Source organism: Halichoeres trimaculatus, unplaced genomic scaffold (assembly GCF_033239565.1).
Source record: "Halichoeres trimaculatus isolate MK-OKI-2021-1 unplaced genomic scaffold, fHalTri1.1 fHalTri1_scaffold_13, whole genome shotgun sequence".
Classification (NCBI taxonomy): Eukaryota; Metazoa; Chordata; class Actinopteri; order Labriformes; family Labridae; genus Halichoeres; species Halichoeres trimaculatus.
Window position 1 is genome coordinate 26253445 of NW_027437191.1, and position 16514 is coordinate 26269958.

The 16514-nt window shown below is 42.8% G+C and overlaps 1 protein-coding gene across 5 annotated transcripts in view; it reads left to right on the forward strand.

Annotated features, from left to right (window-relative positions):
- Positions 1 to 491: 491 nt before the first annotated feature.
- The window catches only part of myt1la (myelin transcription factor 1-like, a), a 73436-nt gene continuing 57413 nt past the window's right edge, over positions 492 to 16514 (forward strand). The window contains exon 1 of one of the 5 annotated variants that reach the window (XM_074684921.1): positions 492 to 515. The gene's annotated coding sequence lies outside the window, so the exon portion shown is untranslated. Of the gene's footprint in view, positions 516 to 557; positions 892 to 16514 lie in introns of those variants that run through there. The other 4 variants (XM_074684923.1, XM_074684920.1, XM_074684919.1 and 1 more) reach the window with 4 other exon arrangements.

A 16514-nucleotide genomic window follows, 5' to 3' on the forward strand; every position in this document is an offset into this window, starting at 1 on the left:
ACTGCTGTAGAGGTTAAAATGAGTCAACAAGCCTTTAAACCTGTCATAGCAGCAGACGACTCTTAAGTTCTGCTCGTTACTAAAACTGTGAGTAGATGATTCAGTAACATGGAGAGGAGGATATTACAACTACTACTAATAAAGTTCAAGTATCAATTACAGTCAGACGACTTAGTTACACCGAGCTGAACAAAGAACATTACATTGATGTGAGTGTGAGTGTGAGTGTGAGTGTGTGTGTGTGGATCCTGCAGTCAGTCTGGGTGGTTTTTTGGAAACACACACACACACACACACACACACACACACACACACACACACACACACACACACACACACACGCAGTCACAGTGTGCATGCCTTGAATTTAACAGAAAGAGAGCCTCTATGCGCGCGCTCTCCCTCCCGCGCTGGCTCTCCATCGCGCGCGCCTCCGTCTCTTTGCGTGCGCGCGCCCAGTAAATAAAGAAAGAGAGGAAAAGGGAAGAGGAGGGAGCAAAGAGAGGGAGAGGGAGGTAAAACCGTCTTCTTCTTCTTCTGCTGCTGCTGCAGTGTCTGATTCTCCCTCCACCATCTTCATCATCACCACCATCATCATCATCCTCTCCCTCCTGTCGGTCTGTCTGGGTCCCCCCTCCCTCCTCCTACCTCTTTCCTCCTCCTCCTCCTCCTCCATCCCGCTCTCCGCCAGTGAAGGCACGGCCAGATTATCACGGCGACAAAAGAGAGAGAGAGCGGCAGAGAGACTACGAGACAGACCAGGAGAGAGTGAGAGGGAGAGAGGGGGAGAGAGAGAGAGAGTGAAGGAGGCTGCAGACTTTCCGCGCACAGAGGAAGAGGAGACGAGGAAGAAGAGACAGAGGTAGAGGAGTCTCCATCTTCGCCATTCCAGTATGTTTCTCTTTCTTCTTTCATATTTCTGCTCTGCCGCGTCTGACGCTCTGTCGCGTCTGCCGCGCTCTTTAACGCGCTCTTTAACGCGACTCGGTCACCTTTGGCGTCCTCCTGTAGAGCTCCTGAGCGGTGTCAGTCATGCTTCTGTTGTTCCAGCTCTCACTTTTGTTGACAGCCTTCTGCTGCTGCTGCTCGGAGCTCTGACAGGGTGTCTTTCTGCGCCTTTTCCAGGGACACTTTGCCGTGATGCTCCTGTGCTGTGTGCCTGTCATGCCTCTGCTCCTCAAAGCATGAAATCTATTTATAATCTCACATTCATTTCCTGTCATTTCTGCAGCGTTGTGTCTTTGTCTGAGTGAGTATCTGACCTGTGGTGTGCCATCCTCATAAGTGTCCTGTCCTGACCTTACGGCACCTCTTTGGTTACCTTTATTCTCACCTTTCATTATCATATATATCCTCCCTGTTATTACAGAGAGGCTCCCAGAGCTCCATCACATCCCACAATATCCCTGTAATATCCCCTTAATGTTCCTGCAGGGTGCCATGAAGCCTGTATTGTTCTGTATGCCTGCTATAGCATGCAGCCTAATGGGATATGATAATCCAGGCTGGGACTATTGTGTGTAATATTTTGTATTCCTGCAGGGTGTCACAGAGCGTCACTCTTCCTATAATATTGCCGTTATGCCTCCGCTGTGAGGTGAAGTGTGTCTGAGCTGCCAATTAGTGAGCTGCAGTGACCTTATGGCACCTTTTATTAACTTTATCCACAGTCTTTGAGCAACGAGACCTGTCGGAAATACACACACACCCCTGTCTGTGTCCTCATTGGACTTTAGATGTACATAATTTAAGCAATTGCATGAATTTTCTTGATTAATTTGGGCCTAGAGGTCAGATGCATGAGAAATATTGTCCTAACTCTGCTTTTCTTCGAGTAAATACGACTTTAATACACAACTTTATCACCTCAGAGTGTAAACCTTTGCAGCAGCTGTTTAAGTCAGGATCAAATTAAATCTTAAAATGCCTAAAATGTGCAACTAAAATTGTTCAAGTGCGTCTTAAATGTTGCATTTTGCAAAAACATTAAGCTGGGTTATAGCATCAAACTTTGACTACATTTTAACATAATGCACAAAAACTAGATTTAACTCAGATTACAGAAGCTTCACTGGCATGGTTGTAACAGAAAACTTTGCAGAATTAAGGGATTGTTACTTAACTAAAATATCCTTAAAAAGTAAGTCCAAAGTTCCTCCTTTTAAAACTTTTTGCAGTGGGAAACTTCGGAGCTTTTATATTTTTATTTTAAAATTATTATGAGCAAGAAATTAAGATCTTAGACTGCAAAGAGCGAAATAAACGCATCATCTGCAAAAACTTTATTTCCAGAAACAAGTCAGCTGGAGTGTTTTCTGGATCCCTCATGTGTTTTTGACTTACAGTTTGAAAAATTAAGCTTAGCGGTTTTACTTTCAGTCTGAATCCAGAGGGAGTGTCTGCAAAGGAAGATGTAAACTTATTCCGTGTGCAATGAAAGAGTTTTTATTTCCGCTCTCTGCACAGGCACTGATTTTACTGATTTCACTTTGTGAACATCTGCTTTCTTTTGTCCTTTATTTCCGTAAAAATCTCCCTCTTGGTTGTGTTATTGTAAGTGTGTGTGAGTGTTGGATGATTCCTCCAGGTGATGTCTAAAGCTGAACACAAATGAGGTCTGAGTAAAGTACAGCTGCAGGAGGGGTCACTCTGCATTGCAAAGCTCTATTTGAACATGACAAAAACTCAGACATTTACTTTATATTTGCACCAAACTTTACTGAACACATAGTGAAAGTTTGAGGGGCACAACTTTGAATTTTTGCAGGTATCCAATCTGCTGATATTTTTAAACTCATACCATTGAACACCTTTTTTTTAAATTAAATTTTACGGCTTTTTCACCTTTATTTAAAAGGACTAGGACAGCAAACAGACCAGGAAACTGGAGGAGAGACCGTGGTAATGTTGTGCAGGAAAGAGGCCTTGGGTTGGACTCAAAACCGGTCCACTCGCTATTTGGGTGCACAACTTATCGAGTTGGTCGGACCTGTGGCTGAATACACATTGTTTTAAAATTCACTGCAAAGACTGCCAAAGTTCTCCTGAAAGTGATGCACAGTTTGTTTAAACATACAATTAGACAAGCTTTTGGTTTCTACCATGAGAGCAAAATATTTCTGTTTTCAAAAACTGACCTTCACAGTGAAACTTTATATCTGTGGCTTATGGTCAATCAGCCAATTGATGATGCTCATTATGACGAGAGAACAATCGGGGCCAATTCCAATTCTTTGTCCTTGTCTTAGTCCTTAGCCTTTGGTTTTGCGGGTGCACGTGTCGTGAAGGGGTGTCCCAATTCACCATAAAATCAAGGGGAAGGGCTACAAAGCCTTTGAAACAAAGACAAACCGAGACCTCACTTGAAACCAAAGGGTTTGACAAATGTCCCATATAATATCTATATATATAATCAGATATTCAAAACTTTGCTACTTCACGAAAATATTAGCCATGTTCAGAACTGTTGGTTTTATGTTGAAATCGCTCATTATAACATTACTTTAGCTAATAATAGTTATGCCGATGTCAGAACGGGTTGACAGGTTTGACTTCACTGCAGTAGGCTGTGTTTCACGAGTAATTGGACAGACAAGCTGCAATCAGGAGCTGCATTAGCTACATAACTGTGAAAAGCGAACGTTACGGTATTTAGAAACCACATGATATAGCTTCTAAATACCTTAACGTCCGCTTTTTTAATGGCTTAACTGTCTCGTTACTCATGGGATGCGGTTCATCCTGATGGTGTCTGTTTGCTGTGGGATTTTCACCCTAATCTGACATCAGTTTATCATCAGTTTGTAAAAATGTCTTTTGTTTGGAAGTGAATAAACAGTTGCTCTGCCTACAACAGCCAGCAAGCATCCAGGGGTGAAGACGTAGCAGGGATCCAGTGGTGTCTTGTTTCTAAGAGATGTTTTCTTTAACCCTTTCCCTTGGCCTTTAAAAAGTAGATATCATGCTCAGTGTACTGAGGCAAGGGGTGCATCATTTCTCTGTATCTGAGTTTTGTTGAACAACTATAGTTGTGGCTCTGAGGTATTTGTTGGCGCTGATGCTTGTGCTGACGGCTCTTTGGATGCATTTTTGATTTTGATGATGACAAAAACTGCTCCCCCTGGTGGCTGGCTAGGTCAAAAACTCTGTCTCCCCAGTCATTCTAGATGGGTTGTGGTCAAACGTTAAAAAATAGATGCACTTCGAAGAAATGTTTCTCACATCCATATTTTGTGGTGATACAAGATATCACTGGGCTGCGCTATTAGCAAGGGGCATCATCCAGTTTAGAATAAAGAAGCCTATGCAGAAGTGCTGAAAATTGCTGTTCATTGAGAATCCGCTTGAGGCTGGATGCAGAAAGACCGGGAAACAACATCCACACCAAGCAAAAAAAAAAACAAAACTTTTTTTGGCTCCTATTTACAACCTGTTTCAAAAAAGCAGCAGAGACTGTGAGGGATTCAGCATCTGAATGGAGCTGAGTGACAAAAATAATTATTACTTTTTTTCTTTCAAAGGTGTAATCACTTCTTGACTCTACCTCCCGACATATTTTACAATTCCTGGAAAAAATACACAAGAACGGCGGCTGTCAATCATCGTTAAACGTGGCGTAAAACCTTGTTTTTAACCTCTTGTGACTAATGAAAAAGAAACTTCTGAAAAAAGAGGACTTGGATACAAGGCAGCTGAATAATATCTTCAAATCACCAGAACAATTGAATGTAAGAAATATTTCTACGAGATGTGTTAAATTTTTAAATTTTGACCACAGCCCATCTGGAAAGACTGGAGAGCCAGATTTCTTGACCTATACTGCAGCCAGCCACCAGGGGGAGCACTTTTTGTGGCAATCTCACTTTAATCTGAGCAAGATTGCGTCCATTTTTTTTTACAGTTGCTCTGAAACATGTTTTGTTTTCCGTTTCCATTAACAGTAAAAAAATGGACGTCATCTTGCTCAGCTCGAAGTGAGGTCGCCACAAAAAGCGCTCCCCCTGGTGGCTGGCTGCAGTATGAGTCAAAAAATCTGGCTCTCCAGTCATTCCAGATGGGCTGTGGTCAAACTTTAAAAAATTAATACACCTCATAGAAATGTTTCTCACGTCTGATTGTTGTGGTGATTTGAAGATATCATTTGGCTGTCTTGTTTTCAAGTCCCCTTTTTTCTGAAAAGTTTTGTTTTCATTAGTTATGTGAGGTTAAAAATGAGGTTTTATATCACGTTTGACGATGATTGACATCTGCTGTTCTTGTGTATTTTTTTTGTGGATTGTAAAATATGTTGAGAGCTAGAGTCAGGAAGTGATAAGACTCTCAAAAGAGAAAAAAAATGTTATTTTTGTCACCCTGCTCCACACAGATTCTCCAAGAATCCCTCACAGTCTCTACTGCGCAGACTCTGGCTGCACAACTGCTGCAATGGCTGCACCTGTGACAGGGGTATTTTGGCTTCAAAACCATACAATGGTAAATGGCAGAGCCACACTGTCCACTCTATATACAGACTATGTTCCAATCCTGCTGACACTGACAGTATGAATTGTCACATATCCCCGTTTGATTGCGCTAACCAATTCTGTGACATAAGCAACTATAAGCAATAATTTCTGACCAGGTGATTCATCTACCTCCACAGAGCAACTTCTGTCTTTGTGTTTCACGTTCCATTTTTCAAATTATCTTCTTACTTTTGAATTATCAACTGACTGATCACGAAATCAAACGCTAGGTGGAAGATGTCGCTGTGTACAAGGGCAGTGTTAGCTTGACCCTAATCTCATAGGTGTAAATGTATTGCTCAGTGCTGCAGGTTGTAACAGCCTAAAGAGAGGAGGAGAGGAGTTGCTTCTTGTGTTTAGGTGGGTAAATGAGAGCTGGAGATGTGTTGTTGCAGTTTTGAAGTGTTTCGGAGATTGCAATATTTATTTTTTCCCATGCGTGGCTGTTAAAAAGAATAACAGAAAGAGTTGGTATCCACGCTGTCTGATGATTCAGTGTTAGTCAGTGATCGTGTTAGTTTGGTCAGTCAAAGGGTTTTCTGCTCCTTTATGCATTCTGGGGTCACATTTGATCTCCTAAAGCTAGAGCTCGTCCCCCCTGCCGTGATGAAAAACAGGTAGAGACGAGACAAAACAATCACCTGGCTCCATCAGACCTGCCTCTTGTCCCTCTGAGGCTCCTGTAGACGTCTGTTTTTCATTGTTAACACTGAGTCCAGGTGAAGCTGGCTAAAAAAGTAATGAAAGCAAAAATAAACCCACTTTATTCCCCGTCTCTCAGCGGAGCCGAGCTTGAGTCGAGCTGGAGATCATTCATAACTGCAGAGAGAAATAAAGCCTCCTCCTCTCTCAGCCAGACACCACCTGTGTGTGACGGAGGAGCAGATTAAACACACGCTCCGCTCACACATGACCACCTACACCAGAGAGAGCTGCTGGTCACAGATAAATCCTCCGTCACACCTGGAGGTCTGCTCACATCACAGCTCAGCCACACACCTGGACCAGACCTGACCGCCGCAGAGACTTATCAGCAGCTGAGCTTCACGTTCCAGACGCTGTGAATCCCTCTACCCTGTACTCATGTCATTTCTACTCTCAGATATTTCAGATTTTAACGCAAAATGACCAAAACTGTCATTTCAGAGCTGAGTCTTGCTCTATGCGGGGTGAGATCTACCGGAGATGGTGTCCTCTTGGTTTGGTGGGTTTCACAGACTGAAGCCAAAGCCCACACTTGTTGCAGGAACATCAGAGCTTTGCAGGATTTATCTGCTATTTCTGAGCAACACTGAGACTTAAAACATGATTTTGCAACCCTTCTTTTATTGCATGAGTTCAACAACAAACAAACTGCTCCCTGGCAGTGTTTCTGTCAGTTTCTTGGTCTGACTGTTCACATACTTTGTTTTAAGAAGGTTAATATGATGGCTATTGAAGTAAGCGTGGTTTACAGTTTCATGTTAAACTAACGTGCAGTGGAGGCCGATGGATCGATGAGCAGATGATGATGATAATGGTGAAGGAGAAGAGGATCTTCCTCCATCACAGCCATTCTTCACATTTGTTTTCTTCAAGTGCGAGTGATCCCGGCTCCTGCTGCTGCCCATCCTGATGGAGCAGATCTTGCTATTCACGGAGCCGCTAAAACAACAAATTTAGGATGATCTGGTCCGTGGAGTTTTTTTGTTTTGCGTCCGTGGGTGAAACGTTGTTGTGTAGGCTAGGGGTGAGTATTGGAAAGAATCCCACGATATGATACACATCGCGATACTTGAGTCACAATAAAAGACTGTAGAAAACATGGACGTAGCCTCCGCAATGCAACCCGTCTGTTCCTGAAACCGTGACATGGAGCCAATCTGCGGACGCAGACACATTTGAAATGACGCTGATATGACGCCGGTCACATAACCTGAGCTATGCCTCTGATTGGAAAATCAAACGATCCTCATAACGTCGATACCGCAGAGATGGAAAAAAAAAATCACTCTTCGTACAGCACAGTGCATAGTGAAATCAGGGTTTTAGGCCAAATACTTTTTTGAACCAGGCTGTAAATGCTGCTTTTCAATGCTGTAAAAGTCTGTTTTTATGGCTGGATGTCTATGTGACTTCTGGTCTTTCTGCAGCCAACATACAGCAACTTTTAGCGCTTCTGCATAGGCTTCATTTTTACCAACCAGATGTTGCCCCTTGGTCACGATACAATAACATCACAATATTGTAGTATATTATGATATTCTACACAGTTAACTATTGTCCACTCACCTGAAGTATGAATTTTTATTTAAAAAAATACTGATATCAAGAGTTGAAATATGGATATTTTATCACAGGTCAGAGTACAATATATTGCTGCATTGGTATTTTTACACACCTCTAGATTAAACAGGGCCTAAGACATAAGAGGTCTGTGACTTCCCACCTAGCTGTCCTGACCTCACCTGCAGACTAAAGTTAGAGAAAAAACAGTCCATAACTGACAGCAGTCTTTTAACTCAGGGTGGGACAGTATTTTTCAAAAAAATGAATATTTTTTACCTTATTAAAATAAAACAAAGTTACTTAAAATATTATCTCTCAATATTATCTCTAAGTTTTCCTTTTTTTCACATGTCCGGTTGTAATAATATCTTCCTTGCCTGCCAGACTGAACACGAGAGAAAGAATGGTGACTGCGAAAGACGAAAAAAATGTTAAGCAATAGTCCTTGGTAGGGTTGCCCAGCAGGAGATGAACCTCCCTCTTCATTCGCTCAGTTAAAGGACCACTGCCACTGAACGACCTCCGGACTGTTGCGAGGGCATGTACGATCAATGTCAGCCCAGAGAGCACTGAACATCAGCACAGCTCTCACCTCCCACGTGTGGCCTGTGACACATACGTCTGAGTTCTCCAACTCCACGGCTTCAAACTTAATTTTTTGTTTACGGCCACTCTGCTCTCCCAAACTCCTCATGGTGACAGCAGGTAGTACGTGCTGAATCCTCATTTAAAGAGGGCGTTTTGCACCTGTTATCGATTGTGGACGCAGTCTTAGTAGATCACCTGCAACACACCCACTAACAACACATGCATTTTTTAGTTGGTACAGTTTGAGATCTTAGTAGATCAGGCCCAATGGGTATTCCCCTGGGAGAAAATCCAACTCCACTAAAGAATGCACAATCCCAGAACGGATCAAGTGCTGACAAGCACCATAGAACAAAGACAGGCCTGTGCCACAAAGGCAACAGACCGTTGAGTTTGTTCTCTCGTCATGCCTTACTACAAAAAAACGAAGAGTCAGAATCTATACGAATGAGAGATTTTGAGAATTTATTTTGTATTATAACACCTTTTCTATTCATTTGACATTAATGAAAGAGTTTATATGTCAATTTTGTTTCTGTTGTCCTAGAAAGCTTGAAAACATCAAGATTCATTTTTTTAATTAAGTTTTTCTTCATCTGGAGTGGACCAACAGAGTCAGAGGTTTGTTTTGTTTGTGTCTCCTTTAAAGTCTTGAAAGATTTTGCATGGTCAGATTTTTAGTTTAGTTTGAAGTAGATGTACCCGTTTTATTAATCTTAAATAGTTGTATAATGTTCTTCGGTACATCTGTTATTTTAAACCACTGACAAAAAACAAAAAACAAAATCAAAAATAACCTTCAGGTGTCTTCACAACTCACTTATAAGTAATGAAACAATTAAGCTTGACAAAATAGTTATTCGATTTATACCATGATAATTATTGATTTTGACTGATACGAAAAAAATGATGGGGATAAGATTTTTTCTCATATCACCCAGCCCTATCAGGAAGGAGGTGATCCAAGAGTAAAAGGTTGGGCAACTTTCATCAAAAATCACATCACATGAAAACATCAAATCTGTTGAGTTAAGAAAAGGCATAAAATATTCAATTAAAAAAAAAAAAAAGAAAGAAGAAAAAAAACAAAAAACAAAAAAAACAAAACAATTATTTTCCAGATCTAGGTAGGAGCTTAGGAGCTTCCCAAATTTTGTTTTATGTTTAACCTAAACTGAGATTCTTCTCAGGTTTCCTGACTGGAGTGTTACCAACGTAGCTTGTAGTTGTGTAGTTTGTTTACGGAGAGATGGATGTTTGTTAAAATGATGGCCGACAGTTCAGGGATTGATGATGTGCTTCAGATCCATCTGATTATCGCTCAGTGATTGATCGGGTGTTAGCCGATACTGAAACTCTAACAACAACTCGTCAGGCAGGACTTTAACCTGACTCTAAAATTAGACGGGAAAGACCGTTCAGGACATAAATCCGCCTGATGTCTGAGTCCCTGTGAGTTCATGTCTGTCTGTCTGTCTGTCTGTCTGTCTGTCTGTCTGTCTGTCTGCTTTTTATTAAATCTGAGCTGCTGCCAAGACAACCATCAATCTGATTAACTTCTTCCAATCAATGGACACACACACACACATACACACACACATAGCAGAAGGCATCATCCACTTTCTATTCTGGAGCTCCGCATGACTCATAGTGTAAAAACCACACACACACACACACATGCACACACACGTACACACATATTTTTAATGATTCATGGTGGGTAGATCCTGTCCTCCGTGAAGTGTGTGTGTGTGTGTAAAATGATTCATGTGAGCGGCAGACCTGCAGCTGCCATCTGATTAATCTCATGTCATTCTTATTAATGCAAAACTTTTTAACTCTGCCCCGTCTGCGGTGACCTCTGACCTCTTCCCTCCCTGTGGTCAGTTATCGTAGCGTCTCTTCTCTAACCTGATGGGTTTTCTACCTCAGCTGTGACCGAGAGGCGTCTGCATGAAAGGAAGTTAAATATGTACGTTTTTGCTCCAAAAGAGACAAATTACCATGGGAGTCAGCTTAGTGCTTCTTGTTCACACACACACACACACACACACACACACACACACACACACACACACACACACACACACACACACACACACACGCACTGATGGAGGAACCACAGCAGGAGTCTTGTCTGATCCTCACAGATCATTATAGCTCATCTCAGTTACCACATCCACTCCCTGACCTGTCAATCACAGAGCCCCGCCCCCTCACTGTGACCTCGTTGAGTTCAGTGCCTCTTGCGCTAGTGTTTGATTCCTCTCTCTGTTCCAGCACACAGCGCTGCGGGAACCTCATTGTTAAACTTAAATGTCAGTCAAGACCCTTGTCATATCTGTTAACATCGAGGAGGCGGGGCTTTGATTTCTGCTACGATCCTGCGGATAAATGTTTGTTTGATCAATTTATCCGAGCAGATTTTTTTTGTACCTTTGTTAAGAGAGCACGCAGATAACGAAGGTCTCCAAGTTTTTTAATTTAACATGTTTATTTCTCAGTATATAAACTTGCAATGCTGTTTTCATGTCCAGCGTGGAAAATCAATTACTCTTAGGAAGCAGTCACTCTGGCAAACCATACAATGCCTAAGTGCGCTTCAGCCCCAAAGCAGATTTTGAATGGCCACAACCATTCCTTGCTTAAGGACGATTTGGAGAGGTGGCTTTCAGCGCGGTTTACTTCATGCACCAGCTCAAGCACGAGGACAGCGTGTGTAATCCATCACGTATGATCTCTGATCAATCATTTTAAACAAAGCCAAAACGACTTACAATAAGTCAAAAATTCCCTTAAGTTGTGGCAGAGTTGTATGTGTCTCATTGTTCTGACTCTGATAAGATCCTGCTTCATGCAAACAGTCGCTTCACGATGACATAGGCAGGCCATTGGCATGTGAGATACCCATTAAAGTCTGGTTCATATTGGGGTAGTGTGCCCCGCTGGCCGTACTCTCCAGCTGGGGCACAGCGCTGCAGGGGGACAATCGTGCTTGAGTACGGCCAGGTTTGGATGGCCAGTGTGACCTTACATTGCTTCACAGTCACAAGGATGCATTTAGGTACCAAAACATGGTACTGTTTGAGTTTATCTGAATCAGTACTCAGTACTATAGACAGAATTCTGTGCCTTTGGTACCTTTCAAAGTACCTAATTCAGTACCCACCCTTGGTTGTGAGTAGAGGTAAGATCGGCCCTAAAAAATCCAGCCCGACCCAACCCAGGCCTGGGCGTATTAAAGCCCGACCCTGCCCGAGCCCTATCAATTAACTTGATTTGCAGGCCCGAGCCCGAAACAAACCTGAAATTTTGTATCGCAAGTTTTCTTAATGTTAAAATAATCTACATATTTTTATGATCATTATAAATGCATTTACACAATGAAATAACGCGGAAAGTTTGTTAAAGATATTTCTGTGTGTGATATCGTGCTCACATGGACGCGCCTCTTTGACAAGGAGAGGAACAGCAGCAGGAGCAGGTCTCTGGGCTTCATTGTAGATCACAAGGAAAGGCATCTGAGATACACGGGGTTAAGCCTCCAGAGCGCAGCAGGTTCACTAAAGTCTTCGTTACCAAAGGCGGAAACAAACAGACTTTAAAAATCCTCTGCTAGAGACTGCGCGCATGGATGAATCCATTCATACATGTTTTGGGACCAGCCGCTGTTTGCAGAAGTGAGACCTGCTGAGGTAGGTGGTCCAGGGCGGTCATCTCGGTGTACAGTGCGTATTGTGCGGGAGTTCAGTCTCGGGTCTCGCCCTCTTGAACATCTGGCATTGAGCGCTGCGTAAAGCGAGTGTCCCGAGCCATGTATTTGGTTATTACAGAATTCAGTCAGCAATAGCTCGTGAAACAGGTGCCACTGCCTCTAGTTGAAAAAGCGGAGCCCTAAAGCTTCCTAGTATGCTTTTGGCTGTGAGTGTGCAATACAATACATAATATATAAATATATATTTATTTAAAAAAAATAGCGAGTGAGAAGCCCGGCCGGACCCGACACAAAGTTAATAATTGACATTTTGGGCCCGACCTGGCCCGAATTTCGGGCTTGCTTGGGCTCGGGCTTAAGATCTTACCTCTAGTTGTGAGTCAGTAATTTTTTATGTTTAAGTCTCTGTGAGGACTCTTTGAGGACTTTCTGTTAGACGTTGATTACAGTGACACCGGTGGTGAGAAACTTTATTGTTTTTTAGGGATAAAGACTCTGCTTCTCATAAGCACCTTCACCCACTGTCATGAAAACATGACTCTTTCTAAGGCGTGTTTTTCATTAAATTCCAGTATGGGGAATCTGACCCGACAACTTATACTGAGAATTAGCATTCAAAAATAATACATTGAGGTGCTGATAATCTGAAAACACATTTAAAAACAGCAGAGGTGGACCAAAGTGCTGATCAACGCATAAAAGACCCAATTTAAAGCAATCTTAAGGACTAAGGAGACAGAGCAAACAAAGCGCCAACATATAAAAGACTTGAAGGATTAGTCTGAGGAGGTAAACTGATGAAGGTGGAGGCTGATCCACAGCTGAGGGGCTTGGTGGCAAAAGCATGGTCACTGTTAACACTGTAACAATCCAAAGACCAAAGCTAGATGATTTGAGAGGCCTGGAGGTTTTTTAGAAGCTCAGGGAGTCAGTTACCATTCCTGGAACTTAAAGCCAGTGGAAAGAAGCTGAGATGGGACTGACGTATTCCCTGTTCCTGGATTATATTGGTCTAGTTCCTATTCATCTTACTTTGGGTTTTCTTGCAGTGAACAGGGCCTAAAGTTTGCGGAAATGACAGCAGCTGAATGCAGATTTGTAGAGAGTTATTGCACCAGCGAATGACCGTTTCTGCAGCATGATGGCTTGCACGGTGGTCTCATATGAGGGAGGCCAGAATGTGATGGGTTGGGGGTTTGGGGTCTGTGTGGGGTTTACATGTTCCTTCAGTGCCCACTTACAGTGCAAAGACATATGAGTTTTGCTCAATGGAATGAAGGTTGCATATCTTTGAGACTGACTGGCAGTGTGTCCAGGGAGTGCTCTGCCTCTTGCTTATTGACACCTGGGACACATAAGAGCTCTGTTTGGTCCGTCCTCAGTCCAGACTCTGATCCCTTGCTGTCTTTTGAAATATCAAAATATTTAAACGGATAAACAAATTATTGCAATGGATGCATTCAGCCTGGTTTTGCTCTCCACACTGTTTCATGCAAAAACTTATTGTTCCTGATTGGTGCACCTAAAAGGTAACCTAGATCCAAAAGTCCTCTCTGGTAAAGACTCATTCATCTGTAGAGGCCAACACAAACATTAGTCACCAATTAATATTTGGACACCTCCATCCAGGTGGCGTCTTCAGGTGACGTTTCAGGCGCAGTCAGGTGACGTCTGACAACAAGAACAGCTGTTTCTGCTCATCACGAGAAGCAGAATTTACTGCAACACAGCCTCAGCCTGCAGACGTTTCATCCTGGGACTGTGCGCGGATCCTCTCAGCTCGAGCTCTGAGGTGAATACGCTCTGACAGAAGATCGTCTGAGGGCCGAAGACGACTTTATCTCTTCTGAAGTGCTGACACGACACCAGCACACCCGGTCATCCAGGGGAGCCGGCCCCCTGTGCGTTTGTGTCCGGGCATGGAAATCTGTTGCGTGGCCTCTTCACATTTACACTTTTACAGGGTTTAGAGGGTGAACATGAAGTGTAGCAGGGATGATTGCAGCTGGTAACCCTGCAGGGGATCAGATGAGTTCATGTGTGGAGAGGAACATGAAAATGGAAAAAGAGGAAGGAGTTGCTCTCTGGTTTTGTTCTTATTAAGGTGCAGACTTCATGATAAAACCAACAAGTTAAAAACAAAATCCTGGTTTTTAATTTCAGGACTAAAGAGGCGATAAATACAGAAACAAATACAGGAAAGGACTCCGTGGAATAAAAACAAGAGATAGAAAGAGTGCAGGAATGTGATTTAGTATGCTAATGCAGAACTCCCACATGCGTTCATTATTATTTAGCATGCAGCGTTCAGATGTTGGATTCAGCTGTGATCATATCTGCAGATCATAGTCAGCTGCTGCCGCTCGGGCGCTCTCTGTGATTGGTCAGAGGTTAATTGACGCGGCTAATCACCCGATCAGTCCAGTCTCCATGGAAACCAGGAGTGGGGCTGATGTACAGGAGGGAGTCACACTGAGTGGAGCGGCTGCAGAGCCCTGTTTTTTATATCTTTGTGTGTGTGCGTGTGTGTGTTTATGCCACCAACTGTACGGGAGCCTCTGCAGAGTACATCAGTGAGTCAGAGAGAAACTCATTAAGCTTTCATTCTTTCAGTTTAATTAGCGAGCTGAAACACTAACATTCATATGTTGTAGAGATCCCTGAATCTGTCTGTAAACTGATCAAAACACTCCGCTCTAAAAATAGCACCAGGGCTCCTCTAGATCCTCATGAAATCCAAAAAAAGAAAAAAAAAACGTAAAAAAACTTTGAAACTTTTTTGCGAGATCTCCACCAGACTTGCTGATGACGTCATTGCATGAATATCTTCTAAAAAACCTCAAACACCAAGGTCTACCAAGGCTCTGTCCCCTGACAGACCTCTAGAGGGCTGGCCAATCAGATGAAAGGTGGTTTATGGAGTGGAGAGCCTTAAAGAGACAGCAGCTAAAATTGAAAGGCTGAAACAGGAGTTTACTAAATCACCAGTGAGAAAATGAGGATTTATTTTGGAAGAGATGGTTCTGTGCCAACACTTATAATAAAAGTAATCCAAAGAATCAAAAGTCGACTGTTTATAAAGTTTGTGCATCCATTAATATTTGAAGAGGTGTGCATTGTGCAGTCATGCATTATGTACGGCGTGGTTTAATCTACATTTATTCATCATAACTTTATGTAAAGTCTGCAGACTGAACAGTCAGACTCATGTTTCAGAGGCAGAAGAAGAACACGTTACTCTGTTTGTAGAGGATTTAAAGCTGCATAAAGACCAACTACTTAATGTACTTAATGCACGCTGTTTAGTACATAATGTTCTGTCTGAGCTGGCTTCTGTCCATGTTGGCAGCACATCATGCTGTCAGGATGACCTCAGCTTGGTTTGCAGGCACATGTTAGACTCTGCCCTGATCTAAGCCTCACAGACAGCAGAGGTGAACAGATCCAGGCAGAGGTGGATGACCTTTTTGGAGACATGTACATCATCAGCTGACTAAGACTGTTTGAGGTTTAGGCCCTCATTCTGATCTGGGAAAACTTGCAGTCACGATAAAAAGGAACGGACATCCTTCCCAACCCAATGGCTAACCAAACTGTTGAACATTTTAAAACAAGCAGAGATTCCAAGACCATTTTCTCCTGATTAAAGCAGAGATCATGTCTCGTGAGTTCTTCACAGGTCTCATGCATTTGTTTATTTCTGGGTACCAGCCAAACAGCTGTTTGCATGTTTCTCTTTTCTTTGGGGAAAGCTTTAGGCCCCGTTCACACGTTTCATCTGAAAATGCTAAAACACAGTGAAAAAAATCTACAATTATACAGAAATGCTGAGGGACTGAAAATGCTGTAGTAAGCATGCCAGGCCTGCAGTTGGCGCTATAACCGTCTTGTCCAGAAGCCACTTTTGGTTGATTGCCACCAAAGCAGAGTTGAGCCAATTATCTGGTGTATTGGTGAATGCCAAGTGCAGAAGTGGAGCACATGCACACTGATGCACATTTTGGCGAAAGACAGTCAGCAGATTCAGCAGATTTTGCAACACAAGCACAACTTGGTTGTCTGTAACAGTCGTTACAACGGTGCTGTTGTACTGTTGTATGCACTTGCACGAAGCGGAGTGTGGTGTCAGCATCTCCACTGATTTCAGAAAAAATCCACTCTGGAGGCCGTTTTGAAAACTTGTCATTTAAGGTTGGTTAAAACACAGTTTCTGTGTGAACGCAAGGCCGAAACGCAAGGATACTGTTATGGTTCACCCTAAAACTGTTGTTGTGTAAACCCCCCATGATTAGACCCCCGTGCCTAGGGTAAAGGGGACCAGAAGTAATGCTGTTGACCTCCCCCACAAGTGGATTTGTCTGCAGACTTTTCACAAAGCCAACACAAGCTTGGGTCTTCGAAGTTCAGTATCATCTTTTTGCTGATGATGAGGTTCTGGT